Consider the following 17,719-nt stretch of genomic DNA (forward strand, 5'->3'; position numbering starts at 1 on the left):
AAAGGGACTACCCTTCAGGATGGAGATGAGGAGGAATTTATTCAGTCAGAAAGTTGTGAATCTGTGGAACTCGTTGATGCAGAAACCTGTGGAGGCCAAGTCAGAGTTGATTTCAGGCATAGATAGATATGTTCTTGCTTAGTATGGACACAGGAGAATGGGATTGAGAATGATTGATCCCACTCAATGGGCTGAATGGTCTAATTCTGTTCTTAAATCTTCAGGTCTAAAACACTGGAATGAATCAGTTCAGTGTCATTTTTATTGCACTGCAAGGACAGTAGCTCTCCAAAAGACCGAACAGATTTTCTCACGCTGTTGTGGCAAACCTATTCAATAACTGGCAACAATGCTCCTATTGCGCCTCTCTCAGCCGATGCTAGTTAGTTCTCCTACTCATCGTAACTGGACCATCCTGGTATTACTGGCACTCGTGCCATGTTTAAAGGCTATTGTGAACCAGTAAAATGCTCAGAATCCAGAACTGCCTTGTACAGTTCATAGCATTTGTCCCAGACAGGGCAGGAAAGAGGAAATTAGCACCTTATTTTACAGTTAGGGACCTGGAAGTCCTGGTGGATGGATTGGTGCAGTGCAGAACTGTCCTCTTTCCCAAGGACAAGCACAGGAGGCCATGACACAAGACTCGGCCAGACTCATCTGAGGCTGTCCAGTGTCAATGCAGTCTCAACCACCAAAAGAACCATCCAGCAGTGCTGCAAGATCAGTGACCCCTGCTCCAACAGAAGAGCCTCATTGTTCTGTGCTACCTCACATTCACACTCTCTCTAATTCTGCACCACCCTTCAGCACAGCTCATGTAATACCATAATCACCAAAGCATTCAATGTCTGTCTTCGCTTGCTCTCGTCTACTTGAGGCCCCAAGGCTATTATTCCTCTATGTTCTCTGTGCCTCTTGCTCTCACCCAGGAGACCTCACCTCCCTTCCCAAACATACATGAGCACGAACAAATGCACCAGCTCATTTCATCTCACTCAATCCCTCCCTTTGTTTCATTCCAGGAAAAACAGCCCACAGCAGGGCAGAAAGAGCCAACACAGGTAGAGATAATAAAATGTGAGGCTGGATGAACACAGCAGGCCAAGCAGCATCACAGGTAGTGAGGTGTCTAACGTTTGACTTCTCACAACCTATGAGGATAGTGTCCTGACCATGATCATTCTGAGCAGCCAACTGATTGCCTCCAAGCCCCTCGAGTGATATCAGACAATGCCCTGGAGTTACCTAGATCTGCTGCCTGGAACTGCCTCCCTTGACTACAGACCATTCCCCTCAGAACATGAAGCATGACCATGAGGTTGGAGACAATGCAACGCGTTCTGTGCTTCTGCAGCTGGCACATGCTGCAGGTGTGAGATCAACATATCACGGTGCTGAACGGCAACACATCCACTCCTTTGATTGATGACTGCTGACAAACATGACAAGCTGTCTGGCTTGGTCTCGATGACAAAAAGTTAATCAATATACTAGCATTATGAGTCTGTGAGATGTGGCAGAGGGGGCAACCCATAAAAAGACAAGGCAAATGAAGACAAGGCAGAGGAGCTGTTAGCATTCATGCAGGGACAAAATGAGAGTGGAGAGCTCAAGCAAGGTGTCCTGATGTGTAACGTGGCCCAATACACGAATGGGTGCCTGTTCCTGCATATAAAAGTGCCCTGGCAGCAGCACTGCAATGAGGGGGGCTGCTGCAATCCAAAATGCAGCAATGAAGTACAGAAGAGTACTGAAAGCAGATCTGAGATGTGCCATGATGTGCTGAGGCTGGAACATGCCACATGTCAAAACTGTGGACATGGGGTGCTACTGATGGGTGTGGCTGGAGATGCTGGTGACTAGTGTCCAAGTTGGGGGTCCAGAGGAGCATTGAGCAATGTGGAAGCACCACACACCCACTCTGAATTTCATTTCGGTAATTCTCAGCATCTAGTTCCTGTCTGGCAGGTAGAAAAAGGGAATAATTATTAATGAGGGTGGTACTGAGAAATAATCTATGCCTTTCAGTGCTCCCTAGCGCGAATTTCAGCTCAATGTCTGCAATTTTACTGCAAAATGAAACATTTTGGTTTTGACATTCAGAAGGAACTTGAGCTGCAATCAATATGACGGGTACGCACCAAATGAAGAATGTCAAAATTGACAGTCGCAAAAATGATTTAATATTGGAACACATCTTATGCAGACAAAGCTCAACTTTATACAAATGAAAAATTGGAGGTCACGTGGGGTGCAGAGAAGGACACCGAAAGATTAACCCCGGACTTTCATCTCCAAGTCCTAGAATTATATCCAGCTTGGACTGAAGGAAAATAAAATTCTCTCCGCTTGCAAGGATTCCCCAATATACTGTCACAGTCTTAATACATTTCCAAGTGAAGTGCATAACATTATTCCTAAATGGAGCTTACTAAACAATCTGACTGAGATAAGCTGAACGACAATTAGCCTGGAAAATATCACAATGGCACAGTTAATGCTCTTCAAGATACTGGCTAGGTTAAAAAGTCTCAGTTATGAGATAGACTGGTATGCTGGGTTTGTTTTCCTTGGAGCAGAGGAGGCGGAGGTGTGGGTGGGGATCTGATTGAGGCATAGAAAATTATGACAGGCACGGGCAGAATACATGGTGAGAATCCATTCCCCATGGCACATGTGTCTAAGACCAGATGGCACAAGTTTAAGGTGAGGATTAAATGCTTTGGAGGAAGTCTGAAAGCTTTTTCATCTAAAAAGTGATAGACATATGGAGCACACTGCTTGAGAGGGTTTTTGATGCAGGTATTCTCAACATTTAAAAAGCATCTGGGATGAGCATTTAAAATGCTAGGTCAAAGTAGGCTCTGGACCAAGTGTTGACAAATGAGATTAGTGCAGCTTGGTGTTTGTTGGTAGGCATAGATATGGTGTTTCTATGCTGTATGACTCTATGAGATTGAGGGTCATATGAAAATTTATTCTACGTCTGGCCGTTTATTCCTTGACATTAACTGGATGATGTTCATATTGTGTATTTTATACATGTCATTCTCCAGCACTAACATTTGTCACCGTGAAGAGCATTACAATCAGAATGTCAAGATGTCTACATGATCCTGGGCAGATCTGACCAAATGGAATCAAAAGTATATCAGTTTCAATTTTATGATTTAAAACAAAAGTCGCTAAAACTGTCAACTACTTTATCTGTTGAACTGAAATGAAACTAGAACATACTGAAACCTTATGTCAACAATACTCGGATTGATTTTAATCAGTCCACAATCTTCACATTTACTTAACTGATCCTGTACATATCAAAATCCAATATGTCGCATGCAGTTTAGTGCACCTTAGGACAATCTAAACTTACATTAAAGTGTAAATCATACATAGGGATCAAAGACGTTCAGCAGCTCGTTCAGACACATTTCGACACAGAGTGGCACGTTGACCAAATCCTTGTGATTTTGTTCCAAACCATCATAAATGGTCATTAAACAGTTGATTACTTCAGTCACATTTAGAAGTTGCTCATTTTGTGTCAATTTGTGTTGATCCAAGACGCGTTGTGCTGTGTGCAACTCCAACAGATACACGACAAAGGAGGAAGAAAACTAACTTCGATACAGTTTTAACTTATTGGAGCTATTAAATAAAATTAATTCCTGTATTTGGCCCAGAAATAAATACAAGGATTCACAAAAGTACTCTGGAATGATGGAAACAGGCCATTTCCTTCTCAAATGCAACATGTCAAATCCAACGAGGGAACCGTCAGTGATGCTGGTCATATTCTGTTGTTTGGTTCAGTAATTCCTGCAGAACAATGGTGGAGGAACAGTAGCTTTGTAAGTCATGAAGCTCTCCTTTATATTTATGAAGCAGGACTCAAAACAATTTAACCTGAAACATCCATCTTTTTCAAGCGATGTTCATTCTCACTACATCCAAATCCAAAGTACAATCTAATTGGCTCTTTCTCCGTTTCAAATAGTGGATCTTACAACCCTTATTTCACTTCTGGTCATCAGCATTCTTTTAAATCACACTATGCCACAGCTATTAAGTGTGTTAATTATATGTTCTTGTTAATTTTAAAAAGATGCTCTGTTACCTCGGTTTTGAACGAGATTTCTCTTGTAATTTTGCTATTTTGTCATACATATGGTATGTTCTACAGCGTCTACCAAAAATAATTAGTAGTTAAGCAAGTATCAATTCAACGTTAGTTCACATGATGCCAACAAAATCTGGCAAACTTTGTCAAAACATCGAATGCCAGTCAAACCACTCTAAATATAACAGAACCTCCATAAATAAAATCTAATGGCAATATGAGGAATGAAGCTCCCAGAGATATGCATTCATGTGACTGAAATCATTTATTTTCTCGGCTTCTAACCCTTCCACAGGCAGCAAGATCCTGGCCCATGAACCTTCACTGCTTTAAAAAAATTCCTCCTAACATCCCCCTACATCTTTTCCCCAAAACATCAATGCATTCCATTCTCCTTGTAACACCATCTATCAGCCATAGGAACACAGACTTTCCACGTTTATCTTACCCCATCAAATCATAATCCTTTATGTCTCCATTCACTACTTATTAATCTCCTGTACTCCAATGAAAATAGCATTAGTTAAATTTGTTGATAAAATGTCACATTCTTAAAACAAGTTGGGTAAATTTCATCATTATTACTCAACACTACCAAAATTATTACTCTTTAAGTTTAGTCACCAGATTTGGGTGTATCATTCCAGTCCTATTTCAAGGTTCAGGATAACTTCTTTGTTTTAGCACTGCATGAGCTACATTATAAAGCCCCATCCCACAGATACGAAGGTGGGAAGAAACACATAAAATCTGGAGGGCACTGTGTGTACATGTGTGGAAGTTCTGGGGAACTGTCAAGCAGCCTGCCTATCCTTTGACCTCCTGAGACTAATTGATGGCAATTTAAGGGATCCCCTCTATTGCGTAAGGAGATAGATGTCAATCAGAAAGGCAGTCAGGTTGAGATGCACAATCCAGCCTAGAAAAAGTGAGTTGGTAGGGGAACATCATTCACAGGTCCCTTGGCCTGATCCTAGGCACTTCACGCTCTTAAATGCTCATCCACCCTTTTAACAACCCCTAACAACCCTCAACCACTCCGTACCCCTCGTCGGGGACCCGCCATCCAGCCAACAGCAACTTCAGACTCTTCTGGCCTCTAAGTGGCCAGGATATCTACAAGGTAGAACTTCTATCCAAGACGGCACCCCGATGTCCTGCCTCCAGCCATTTAATGTTGCAGGGCAGCTGTGAAGAGCATGGGCAGGGTCCCATTTGGCATTTCAACTGGGAGAGACCTGAGCAGGAGCTGGGGCAACAGCACCATGTTGAGTACTATTTATCGGACCAAAAATTCCATATCCTAAGCATTCTCTCCAATGTTCTGCCAATTCAACAGTCAGTGCCCAAGGTTAGTGGAAAACCAGAAATAAGGAAAGATTTCAAAGCCGAGAAATAGAAAAGAAACAGACAACAAAAGCGTATTTAAAGAAATGAAAAGAAAGAAAGAAGTCAAAGTGAACGCAGATCCCTTCAAGGATGGAGGCTGCAAAAATAATAATGGGGAATCAGGAAATGGCAAATGAGACAAATAAATACTTCATATGAGTCTCCATAGCAAAAGAAACAAATACAATCTCAAAATTACTTACTTAACAAGGTACAAAAAGCAGACAGGAAATATCACCAGAGAAAAGGTGCTCGGGAAACTAATGGGGCTAAAGGTCAATAGGTATCCTGGACCTGATGTACCCTGCACTAGGATATTAAAAGATGTAGCTACAGAGATACTGGATGCACTAGCAGTAATCTTCCAAATATCCCGGGAATCTGGAACATTTCAAGCAGTAGATTGGAATACTGCCAATGTAACAACTTCATATGAAAAGGAAGGATGACAAAAAATAGGCAACCTCTCATTAGGAAAATATTGCAGTCTGTTATAAAAGATGCAACAGCAGGTCATGTGGTCTGGCAATACTATGGCTTTAAGAGGTGTATTTTGTCCTGGTTTGTGTTCTTCTCTAAAGGCCCGAGAGGCCTTGGGGTTTTATTTTTTGAAGTTGTAACAACAAAAGCAGCATGAATGGGTAACTTCCGAAGAAGGGGCTCGACCCAAAACATCAGCTTTCCTGCTCCTCTGATGCTGCTTGGCCTGTTGTGTTCATGCAGCTCGACACCTTGTTATCTCAGATTCTCCAGCATCGGCAGTTCTTACTATCTCAGTATGAATGGGTCATGTCAGGCTCCCACAGAACCAAGGTTTTAGTTTAGATTTCGACAGTTGTTGAGGTTTGAAGTTGGCCGTGGAAGCTGTTATCTCTCTCCATATCTCCCCATCTCTCTCTGTGTTACAGCTAAAAGCAGGGGTTCTCTTTCTGTGACCAGAATCATGTGAGACAATCTGTTTTACTGTCTTTGCCTTTGCCAAGGTGTGTTTATGGGATATTATTATATTGGAACAGTTGTTGTTTGGTAGTTAAGTAATATATTATTCAATTAAGTTTTCCAGTAGAGTTAAACTAATCTCAATTCTTCTTTCTTTTGTCTGCATTTTAACTAGGGGGAAAGTGGTTTTGCTTAAATCTGAGTGGTGTGCCGAATCGATTTACATCTAGAACACAGCACCCTAGACTTGTCTTTAAATAAAAGTTGGAGTCTAGGTTATCTCCTTGATACATATTTGTTGGGGACTTGGTCTAGTCCATAACTGTGGAAGTAGATAATATAATCAAGCAAAGTCAGCATGGCTTCATGGTGGGGAAATTGTGCCTGACAATTTTTTAAAAATTCTTTGAGTAAGTAACAGACAGGATGGATAAAACAGAACCAGTAGAAGTATTGTGTTTGGATTTTAAAATGGCACTTGAAAAAATATCGCCCTAAGTTTACCTAATATAAGAAAAAAAACACATAATTTTGGGATAGTATATTAGCATGTTTTCAGAATTGGTCAAAGAATAGAAAATAGGCAGTTGGGCTGAAGGGAGAGATAATGGGAACTGCAGATGCTGGAGAATCCAAGATAACAAAGTGTGAAGCTGGATGAACACAACAGGCCAAGTAGCAGTGACAATGGGAACTGCAGATGCTGGAGAATCCAAGATAATAAACTCTGATGAAGGGTCTAGGCCCGAAACGTCAGCTTTTGTGCTCCTGAGACGCTGCTGGGCCTGCTGTGTTCATCCAGCCTCACATTTTATTGTCTAGGCCAAGTAGCATCTTAGGAGCACAAAAGCTGAAGTTTTGGGCCGACACTGTTCATCAGGGATGCGGAGAGGGTTCTGAAATAAATAGGGAGAGAGCGGGAGGCGGACCGAAGATGGATAGAGGAGAAGATAGGTGGAGAGGAGAGTGTAGGTGGGGAGGTGGAGAGGGGATAGGTCAGTCCAGGGAGGACAGACAGATCAAGGAGGCTGGATGAGGTTACTAAGTGGTAAATGGAGGTGTGGCTTGAGGTGGGAGGAGGGTTTAGGTGAGAGGAAGAACAGGTTAGGTAGGCGGGGATGAGCTGGGCTGGTTTTGGGATGCAGTGGGGGGAGGGGATGAGCTGGGCTGGTTTTGGGGTGCAGTGGGGGAGGGGGAGATTTTAAAACTCATGCAGCCCACATTCATACCATTGGGCTGTAGGGTTCCCAAGTGGAATATGAGTGGCTGTTCCTGCAACCTTCGGGTGGCATCATTATGGCACTGCAGGATGCCCATGATGGACATGTCGTCTAAGGAATGGGAGGGGGAGTTAAAATGGTTCGCAACTGGGGGGTGCACGTGTTTATAGAACAGAGAACATTACAGCACAGTACAGGCCGTTCGGCTCTTGATGCTGTGCCGACCTGTCATACTGATCTGAAGCCCATCTAACCTACACTATTCCATGTATGTCCATATGCTTATCCAATGACGACTTAAATGTACCTAAAGTTGGTGAATCTACGACTGTTGCAGGCAAAGCGTTCCATTCCCTGACTACTCTCTGAGTAAAGAAACCACCTCTGACATCTGTCCGGTATCTTTCACCCCTCAATTTAAAGCTATGCCCCCTCGTGCTCGCCGTCACCATCCTAGGATAAAGGCTCTAACTCTCTGATTATTTTATATGTTTCAATGAAGTCACCTCTCAAACTTTTTCTCTCTAACGAAATTGCGAACCGAGTGGAGGTGTTCTGCAAAGCGCTTCCCAAGCCTCCGCTTGGTTTCCCCAATGTAGAGGAAGCTACACCGGGTACAGTGGATACAGTATACTACATTGGCAGATGTGCAGGTGAGCATCTGCTTAATATGGAAAGTCATCTTGGGGCTTTGGATGGGGGTGAGGGAGGAGGTGTGGGAGCAAGTGTAGCACTTCCTGCGTTTGCACGGGAACGTGCTGGGTGTGGTGGGATTGGAGGGGAGTGTGGAGTGGACAAGGGAGTCACTCCGGAAGGCAGACAAGGGTGGGGATGGAAAAATGTCTTGGGTGCTGGGGTCGGATCGTAGATGGCGGAAGTGTTAGTTAGGCTGAAGGGAGGTGTAACTAATGGAGTACCACAGGGATCAGTGCTGGATCCATACTTATTGTCAATAAAATATTACTGACTTATATACTTGAAGCAAACATACTATTGCCAGGTTTGCAGATGACATAAAAATAAGTGGGAAGGCTATTCAGTTCCAAGAACGACCAGGAGGCTGAAATGTTCAAAAGCAGAAGCTTGACTATGAAACAAAAAAACTCAACAGGTCTGGCAGCATCAGTGAAGAGAAAACAAAGCCAGTGCTTTGAGTCCAACAATCCAAAGTTAGAACATAGAACAGACAACAGTACAGCACAGAACAGGCCCTTCAGCCCACGATGTTGTGCCGGCCATTGATCCTCATGTATGCACCCTCAAATTTCTGTGACCAGATGCATGTCCAGCAGTCTCTTACATGTCCCCAATGGCCTTGCTTCCACAACTGCTGCTGGCAACGCATTCCATGCTCTCACAACTCTCTGTGTAAAGAACCCTCCTCTGACATCCCCTCTTTACTTTCCTCCAACCAACTTAAAACTATGACCCCTCGTGTTAGCCATTTCTGCCCTGGGAAATAGTCTCTGGCTATCAACTCTATCTATGCCTCTCATTATCTTGTATACCTCAATTAGGTCCCCTCTCCTCCTCCTTTTCTCCAATGAACAAAGTCCGAGCTCAGTCAAACTCTCTTCATCAGATAAGCCCTCCAGTCCAAGCAGCATCCTGGTAAACCTCCCCTGAACCCACTCCAAAGCATCCACATCTTTCCTACAATAGGGTGACCAGAACTGGATGCAGTATTCCAAGTGCGGTCTAACCAAAGTTTTATAGAGCTGCAACAAGATCTCACAACTCTTAAACTCAATCCCCCTGCTAATCAAAGCCAAAACACCATATGCTTTCTTAACAACCCTGTCCACTTGGGTGGCCATTTTCAGGGATCTATGTATCTGCACACCAAGATCCCTCTGTTCCTCCACGCTGCCAAGAATCCTATCCTTAATCCTGTACTCAGCTTTCAAATTCGACCTTCCAAAACGCATCACCTCGCATTTATCCAGGTTGAACTCCATCTGCCACCTCTCAGCCCATCTCTGCATCCTGTCAATGTCCCGCTGCAGCCTACAACAGCCCTCTATACTGTCAACGACACCTCCGACCTTCGTGTCGTCTGCAAACTTGCTGACCCATCCTTCAACCCCCTCATCCAAGTCCTGTATCCAGACAGGTACGTTCCCCTGTACCCCATTCCTCCTGACCTTCTGAATGAGCCTACCATGGGGAACCTTATCAAATGCCTTGCTGAAGTCCATATACACCACATCCACAGCTCAACCCTCATCAACATTTCTAGTCACATCCTCAAAGAACTCGATAAGGTTTGTGAGGCATGACCTGCCCCTCACAAAGCCGTGTTGACTGCATTTAATCAAGACATGCTCTTCCAGATGGTCATAAATCTTATCCCTCTGAATCCTTTCTAACACCTTGCAGACGACAGACGTGAGACTTACCGGCCTATAATTGCCGGGGATTTCCCTATTTCCTTTCTTGAAGAGAGGAATTACATTTGCCTCTCTCCAGTCCTCAGGTACGACTCCAGTGGAGAGCGAGGATGCAAAGATCTTCGCAAGTGGCGAAGCAATTGCATTTCTCGCTTCCCAAAGCAGCCGAGGACAAATCTGGTCCGGGCCTGGCGACTTGTCAATCTTAATGTTTGACAAAATTTTCAGCACATCAGCTTCCTCTATCTCTATCCATTCCAGCATGCACACCTGCTCTTCAAAGGTTTCATTCACTACAAAGTTTGTTTCTTTCGTAAAGACAGAAGCAAAAAAACTCATTTAGGTCTTCGCCTACCTCCTCAGGCTCCACACACAAGTTCCCTATGCTATCCCTGATCGGCCCTACTCTTTCTTTCATCATTCTCTTATTCCTCACCTAAGTGTAAAATGCCTTTGTGTTTTCCCGGATTCCTTCTGCCAAGCCTTTCTCGTGCCCCCTCCTGGCTCTCCTCAGACCATTTTTGAGCTCCTTCCTTGCCTGCATGTCATCCTCTCTAGCTGAACTTGACCCTAGCTTCCTCCACCTCATGTAAGCTACCTTCTTCCTTTTCACAAGAAGCTCCACCGCTCTCGTCATCCAAGGTTCCTTTATCTTACCCCTTCTTGCCTGTCTCAGAGGGACATATTAACTCATCACTCCCAACAACTGTTCCTTAAACAGTCTCCACATGTCTATAGTTCCCTTACCATGGAACAACTGCTCCCAGTCCATGCTTCCTAACTCATGTCTAATCGCATCATAGTTTCCTCTTCCCCAATTAAATATCCTCCCATTTTGCCTCATCCTCTCCTTCTCCATAGCTATGTAGAATGTGAGGCAGTTATGGTCACTATCACCAAAATGCTCTCCCACCACAAGATCTGATGCCTGCCCCGGCTCGTTTCCGAGCACCAAGTCCAGAATGGCCTCTCCCCTCGTCGGCCTCTCAACGTACTGCGTTAGGAAACCCTCCTGAGCACACTTTACAAAAACAGCTCCATTCAAATCTTCTGCTCGAAGGAGGTTCCCATCAATATTGGGAAAGTTAAAGTCACCCATTACAACAACCCTACTGCGTCCACACTTTTCCAAAATCTGCCGACCTATGCTTTCTTCAACCTCCCTGCTGCTATTGGGGGGCCTGTAGTAGACCCCTAACGAGGTGACTACTCCCTTGCTGTTCCCAATTTCCACCCACACTGACTCAGTAGGCAGATCTTCTTCGACAATGGAAGCTTCTGTAGCTGTGATATATCTCTGATTAGTAGTGCTACACTCCCTCCTCTTTCTCCCCCCTCCCTATTCTTTTTAAATGCTCTAAACCCTGGAACATCCAGCAACCATTCCTGCCCCTGAGAAACCCATGTCTCTGTTATGGCCACAACAACATAGCACCAGGTACTGATTCATGCTCTAAGTTCATCACTTTTATTCCTGATACTCCTTGCATTAAAGCAAAAACACTTTAACTGATCCCTTGGTTCCTTCCCAGGAAAATCCTTCCCACTAGCTGGTCTACCTCTTGCTATTGCCTCACCTGCATCAACTCTCACCTCCGGTATACAGCTCAGGTTCCCACCCACCTGCCATACTAGTTTAAACCCTCTCAAACTACTCGAGCAAACCTTCCACCCAGGACATTGGTCCGCTTCCAGTTCAGATGCAACCCGTCCATCTTGTACACGTCCCACCTTCCCCAGAAGGCATCCCAATTGTCTACATAACTGAAGCCCTCCCTCCTACACCAGCTGCGCAGCCACGTGTTAAGCTGCGCCCGCTCCCTGTTCCTCGCCTCGCTATCTCGTGGCACCGGTAGTAAACGAGAGAACACTACTCTGTTCGTCCTGCTTTGCAGCTTCCATCCTAACTCCCTGAGATCACTTTTTATATCCTCAATCCTTTTTCTGGCTTTATCATTCGTGCCAATACGTAACACGATTTCTGGCTGTTCGCCCTCCCCTTTTAGAACTTTATACACCTGATCGGAGACGTCCCGGACCCTGGCACCAGGGAGGCAACATACCTTCCGGGAATCCCGATCCTGACCTTTAACATGCGTTTCCTTAGCTGTGATGGAGTGATGACCCTCATTCCCCACAGGAGACCTCCTCCTTGTATAGATAGTTCTAGCTTCCACGTGACAAATGGTTTCAGTTCCGGTTGCTCCCTTTGCAGTACCACACCCACCACTCACGTAGTCGTGGGTCATTTTGACTGTCTCTCTTAATTTGTCCTACCGTTGCCAGAGTGTTCCCTACTTGCTCGAAGTAGAAAATGTCTACATAGGGACTGTTCGTTGTCAACTCATTTGGCAAAGGTAATCTAAAATCCTTCAGCAATCTCTAAGTTTCTGATTTACAGCATCCCACAGTGAACTTCAGTTTTTACTTTTGAAGGGGGCTTGTATAATCCCACGGCATCAATGATATGGCCTTAGTATTGTATGGAAATTATTTTTAAAAATCATAGTCATTTTTCCTCACTTCTTCAAATCTAACTTGTGAGGATGCTCTTTTTTAGGTTCTCCCTGTGAGTAAAATATTGTCTTGGTAACACTAGACTCCTTTCAATCCACTTCAAATCTGATCCATGGCATGTTAGAATAATCCAAGCACAGATGGATTTCAAATGGAAATCTCTTGTTATTGAATACTACTTTACGTGTTACAATAATCAAGTATTTCCGTGACTCAGGAACTCTATTCATCTGGAGATAGATTTGACTAAGTTCAATCTTACTGAAAAGCAGACCTCTAGCTGGTCCAACAAGTATGTCATCAATTACAGGCAAAGCATACTGCTCAGCGCATAATGCTGGATTAGTAGCGAACTTGTAATCAGTGCAGATGCATAACTCCATCTATCAGTGGAATGATAGGTGTGGGCCAATCATTTTTGGATTCAAGGATTCCCATCTTGACCAGTGTCACTCAATTATGGTCATAGTGTCATAGAGACGTACAGCATGGAAACAGAACACTTTGGTCCAACTCATCTACGTGAACTTATTTTTCCTTATTTTTCTAATCCCATTTACCAGTATTTGGCCCATATCCTCTAAACCCTTCCTATTCATGTACCCATCCAAGTGCTTTTTAAATATTCTAATTGTACCTGCCTCCGCCAGTTCCTCCGGCAGCTCATTCCTTACACACACCATCCTCGGCTTGGAAAACGTTGCCCCTTATGTTCATTTTAAATCTTTCCCCCTCACCTTAAAGCTATGCCCTCTAGTTTTTGACTCCCCTACTCGAAGGAAAAGACCTTGGCTATTCATCCTATCCATGCCCCTCATGATTTCATAAACCTCCAAGTTCACCCCTCAGCCTCCAAAACTGCAGGGAAAGTAGTCTATTCAGCCTCCCCATAGCTCAAATCCTCCACCCTGGCAACATCATTGGAAATCCTTTCTGAGCCCTGTCAAGTAGGTTTAATTCTGCCTCAAGCTTTCGTCTGATTGCACGAGGCACTGATCCTGCCTTGCAACATTTTGCTGGACTCTCACACTTGATTTTCAATTCGACAGATGTCTTCTCCATGTCTCCCAGATCCCAATGAAAATAATTGCACGCTTCTTTAGAATTTTCCAATGAATCAGTTTCAGAATCTGACAAGCAACTTAGTTCAACCCAACTGAGTTTGATTTTTTTTCCAGCCATGGTCCTCCCAGTGAAACTAGCAGATTATCCATGCTGTCATTGTTACATGTAGATTTTTTTCCTACTCTTCACTTTCAGTACTTTTGCTGTACACTGTTCATATTTCTTTCTCAAACACACCCATTCAATGGGCCCTTTATTGCCGCAGTTTCTGCATACGACTAATTTATACCAGCAATTTGCTGTTGAGTGAAGTGCTCTTTCACACCAATGGCAGTTGTGAGTCTGTGTTGGTGCTCATCTCTCAGCTGCCACTATTCCTACTATTTCTTCATAAGTTTTGAAACCCGGTTTCTCTAGCGGTACCAGGCTCCTCAGGCGACGAAGGACATTCCCACACCCTGCCATAATACCAGGAACAATGGATTCTCTGGGTGGAGGAATTTCAGGTCTCTTTACTATAAAATATTTAACAGCTGAACTGTGGCAAGATCAAACAGGGACAGCATGGATTTATGAAAGGGATAGAGGGAAATCATACTTGACAATCTTTTGGGATTCTTTGTGGATGTAACTCATTCAGTTGATGAGGGGGGAACCACTAGATGTGGCTTCTTTGGGCTTTCAGAAGGCTTTTAACAAAATCCCACATAAGAGATTAGTGCTTTAAATTAAAGCCCATGGGATTGTCGTAATATACTGAGATGGAAATAAAACTGGTCAGCAAGTATCAAAGGATAGGAATAAATGGTCTTTTTCCAAAGGCAGAGACAGGTGGTGTGTCGCAAGGATCTGTGCTCAGACTCCGGCTACCCACCTATTCAAACGAAGGAATCAAATGCACTATCTCCACATCTGCAGATGACACAAAGCTGGATGAGAGGGTGAGCTGTAAGGAGGATGCAGAGATGCTTCAGTGTCATTGGGACAAGCTGAATGACTGGGCAAATGTGAGACAGATACAGTATTACACGGATATATGTGAGATTATTCACTTTGGGAGCAAAAACGGAAAGGCAGATCATTACCTGAATGGATATAAATTAAGACATGGGAATGTAGAATAAGATCTGGGCAAACCTGTACTTCAGTCATTGAAGGTAAGCATGCAGGTGCAGCAAGCAGTAAAGATGGCAAATAGCAGAAGGGCCTTCATAGTGAGAGAATTTTCATTCAGGAGTGGGGATGTCTCGCTACCATTACATACCAAGAATATTACGTGCAGTTTCGGCCTCTTTATCTGAGGAAGCACACTCTTGTTCTAGGGACAGTGCAGCAAAGGTTTAGCAGACTGATTCCTGGAAGGCAGACTGGCATATTAGGAGAGGTTGCGTCAGATAAGATTATACCACTGGCATTCAGAAGAATGAAGGGGCTTCTCATCGAAGCTTAAAATTCTTACAGGACTAGACAAGTCAAATGGAGGGCAGATGTTCTTGATGGCAGGGATGTACAGAACAAAGGAGTCACAGTCATTCTTCATACCCTTAAACTAAGACGAGGAGATATTTCTTCACCCAGAGACTGATGAGCCCACAGAATTCACTACCACAGAAATCAATCAATGCTAAAACATTGCACAGTTTCAAAAAGGAGTTTGGGTTTAGCACTTGGAACTAAGTGGATCACAGGATATAAGGTTAAAGGAGGAACAGGCTACTGTGTTGGATGATTGGATATATTCATAATGAATGATAAAGCAAGCCTGAAGGGCCAAATGGCCCATTTCTCATTCTACTTCTTATGTTTCCGTGGAAAGTGAATGGCCACAAACTTGGCAGATAGAATATAATGTGGAAAATGTCAGGTTGTGCACTTTGGCAAGAAGAATAAAAGAGCTATATGTTATTAAAATGGAAAAAAGATTGCAGAAAGCTGGAGTGCAGGAGGAATTTGAAGCTCCTCGTGCATGAATCATAAGAAGTTAGCAACCATGCTCAGCAACTAAGAAGGAGGTGTCCTGTTGGCCTTTAAAAGGAATGGAATAAAAGAAGAGGGAAGTATTGCTAAAACAATACAAAGTACGAGACAGACCACATCTCAAACACAGCAAATAGTTTTGGCCCTTCATCAAAGGAAAGAAATCTCAACATTGGAGGCAGTCCAGAGAAGGTTAACTAAGTTGATTCTAGGTACAGAAGGATCTTCTTTCTAAGGAGGTCAAATAGGTTGGACTTGTACTCTTTAGAATTTAGAAGAGTAAAAAGTTACCTTATTAAAACATACAGGATTCTTAGGGGACCTGTTAGTGTCGATGCAGAAAGTTTGGTTCCTCTTGGAGGAGAATCTACGACCAAAGGGCATCATCTCAGAATAAGGTGTGACATATTTAAGACAGGGATGAAGATGAATTTATTTCCTCTGAGGGCTTGATTTTGTGGAATTGTTTACTCCAGAGGCCTGTTGAAGCTGGGTTACTAAGAATATTCAAAACAGAGATAGCCATGATCTGATCGAATGGTGAAGCAAATTCAATGGGCTAAAAAGCCTACTTCCATTCCTTCATTTTATGGCTTTATGACCCCTACATTCCTGGGTTTTTCAGTCCTCACACACTCTTTGGAACAATGTCTTTCGAGTATTTATTGTTTGCCACTATCCCTTTAGTTAAACTGCTTCACCTCATGCATCGTTTTGTTTTGCTTTTGACATTTCACATTTTATATGGGGTAACACAATGCAAGTTGATCAACAACAACAAGAACAAGAGCAAAGTTGCTGGAAAAATCCCAGTAGGTCTGGCAGCATCTGTGAAGGGAAAAATAGAGTTAACATTTCGGGTCTAGTGACACGAACTCAGAACAGTGAGCAAAGATCACCACTCTTTGCAATTATCATCTTTTGATTTCGTAGATATATCTGCCACTAACCTAACCCGTCGATCCAGGCTGAGGATTCATTACCACACAAGTTTGCTTTCCTGCACTGAATACTGGGTCCTTCTGTCTTGGAGTGAGAATCACACCAACATTTCTGACTCAGGAGGAGGGCCACTGCTGACTAAACCACACTCTATCCCAGATCCCCTCACATTTTGCTGTATTGAACTCTATCTGCCATGTCATTTCCCATTCTGTTGGCCTATTGCAGCTGATCAGAATCATCCTCATTGTTTGGGCTCCTGCAAGCTTGGCAATCGTGGTAAATTTTGGAACTTCACGCTCTATTACTCATGTTGAGGTGTGCAATAATAAGATGGTAACTATACCAGGGGATTTCAACTTCCTCAACATTGCTTGAGATAGTCATAATCAGTGAATCATACAATATATCAGGCCCTTCAACCCACTGAGTCTGCACTATCAAGGACATACTACTATATACACTAGACCCACTGTCAACACACTAGGTCATAGCCTTGAACGTAATGACACGTCAAGTGCTTTTTAAAGATTCTGAGATTTCCCGTCCCAACTATAATCCCAGAGAGTGCATTTTAGACCCCTCTGGGTGAAAAAGGTTTTCCCCTAATCCCCTTTAAACCTACTGCCTTTCATTTTAAAATAATGTCCACCTTGTTATCGAGTGTAAAGTGCACAGTGTAAAGAGGAGTTGGATTTCTAAATACGCGTTCAGCAGAGTTTATTGTGTCAACATATAGAAGGTCCATCAAGGGACAGTCCAGTCCCAGATCTAATTCTTGGGAACAAAGTTGCCAAGTTGTTTAAGGTGGTAGTGGGCAGAATTTATTGATAACAACCACTGTTATGAAAAAGAAAATGGTAGTTTGCAAAAAAAATAATTTTGGATTGGAGGAAGGCAGATGCTATTAAAATAAAGCAGGATCTGACCAAAGTAGAACACGTTCAGCTACGTCTGGCAAATTCTACAGTAGAAAGTGAAGGTGTGATTGAGAAGAAAATGGGGAAAGCACAGGCCCAACATGTTTTCTTTGGGATGAAATTTGGACATAACAAGACAAAGAACCCTGGATGTGTAGGAATATTCAGAATTGGTTAAGAACAAAAAAAAGGCTTTCAGTAGGTGCAAAGGGAGCAAATGATGGAAGCCCCAGTGGA

The 17,719-nt window shown here is 43.4% G+C and overlaps 1 protein-coding gene across 1 annotated transcript in view; it reads right to left on the bottom strand.

Annotated features, from left to right (window-relative positions):
* Positions 1 to 3,653: 3,653 nt before the first annotated feature.
* LOC132209408 (dystrotelin-like) overlaps positions 3,654 to 17,719 on the bottom strand; it is a 44,437-nt gene continuing 30,371 nt past the window's right edge. The window contains exon 4 of the mRNA XM_059644497.1: positions 3,654 to 3,822. The gene's annotated coding sequence lies outside the window, so the exon portion shown is untranslated. The remainder of the gene's footprint in view (positions 3,823 to 17,719) is intronic.

Source organism: Stegostoma tigrinum, unplaced genomic scaffold, assembly GCF_030684315.1.
Source record: "Stegostoma tigrinum isolate sSteTig4 unplaced genomic scaffold, sSteTig4.hap1 scaffold_91, whole genome shotgun sequence".
NCBI classification, from domain to species: Eukaryota; Metazoa; Chordata; class Chondrichthyes; order Orectolobiformes; family Stegostomatidae; genus Stegostoma; species Stegostoma tigrinum.